Genomic DNA, 1630 nt, shown 5'->3' with positions numbered 1-1630 from the left:
AGCTGCCAGCTGAGCCTAAAAATAACAAAAGGCGAAGGCTATCTGGTAACCCCATGATGCCTGAAACCAAGTTCCTTGATAGATCTGGACTCTGTAGAGAGGGTCCACAGAAGTTGGATGAGGGAAGCCTAGAAAGTCCTGGGTCCTGGCCTCAGTCCCTACACACCTGAAGCGCAGCCCTCTTCCTCCTCTCTTCCCCTAACTACTTGGCATCCCTTGGCATCCCCAGTTTCTCTGCTCCACAGTGGCCCGAGCTGCCTGAAACAGAGTAATTTGCCTCAGTAGGATCCTCAAGGGCCTTCTGAAATGAACTCACCTTCAGCTCCAGGGAAGGTTGTTTTAGTCTTTGGCTCATAGCAAAGAGTAGACAGGTTAGTAAAATCAGCTGAGGACTCTCAGAGGAGAGTAAGCAAAAATCTTAGCTGAGTAGAAAGAAAGGCAAAGGAGGAGTTAAAAAAAAAAAAAGGCCAATAAGTGCATCCTTGTACTTAATAAATCTCAAGCAGAGAAAAAAAAAGAAAAAAAAAATGGCCCTGGACTCTCAACTGTGCCTAGGTCTCCTTTCTTCACTCTGCCTAGAACTCTGCTGTCAAGCAATTCCCTGTCTAACTCAGCTCTCTGTCCTCTTAAATGTGTGGTCTACTGAATAGGAGACTCAGTGGAGAGCACAAGCTTTGGCTCAAACAGACCCAGGTGGACGGCAGGGCTCTGACACTTGCTAGCTGCAAGACTCTGTGCAGACACTTAACTGCTATGATTCTAAATATCTTCTGTGCATTATGATGTGATGATGAAAAGAGATGAAATATATATAATGAGCCCACTGACACAGAGGCTGGAACACAGTAGTATCTCAATGAATGGAAGCCGTTGCTCCTCTTTCTACTTGCTAGGTAGATTTATGTCCTGTAATTCGTATGCTAGTTCTATTCACAGATGAGGAATCTGAAACTTAGGTGAAATCACGTAACCAATGTCACACAGTTATTACATCACTGGGATGAGCTAAACCAAGATAAAAGGTTACAATCCAGTGCTCTCTACTCATATGGCTGCCTCAGCTCCATGGACTCCTTGCCTGGTTCTGCCCAGGGTCCCAGCAGATGATGTGGAATGCTTCAGCCACAAAAAAACCAGAAGCAGAATAGGGCACAGGCTTCAGACTCAGATGCACCTGGGCTCTAATTGTAGCTCAGCACTTAGCAACATGACTTTGGTAATATTCTCTAAGCTTTTTGAGTCTCCATTTTCTCCTCTGCAAACTGGACTGATAAAAGCTTCTTCACATGGCTCTAGTGAAGTCTTAATGATGAAACATACCACTGTACATAGTGACCGGCAGGTCGAAACTGCCCAAGGGAAAATAATTACCTTATAATTCATAATCATATTGTAATTTAAGTCCGAAATCAAAGCAGATTCTATGTTGTAATAACGAAAACCATACGATGCCAGTTTTTTTCTTTAATTGTGGAAAAAATAAATGACAAAATTTACCATTTTAACCACTTTTAAATGTACAATTCAGTGACATTAAATACATTTACAATGTTGTTTAACCATAACCACTAAAAATTTTGTGTCTCAAGTCTTACATTGAAGTCTTCAATCCTTTCTGAGTTAATTTTTG

Source organism: Pteropus vampyrus, unplaced genomic scaffold (genome assembly GCF_000151845.1).
Source record: "Pteropus vampyrus isolate Shadow unplaced genomic scaffold, Pvam_2.0 Scaffold130, whole genome shotgun sequence".
NCBI classification, from domain to species: Eukaryota; Metazoa; Chordata; class Mammalia; order Chiroptera; family Pteropodidae; genus Pteropus; species Pteropus vampyrus.
Note: the sequence above shows the minus strand (reverse complement) of the source record.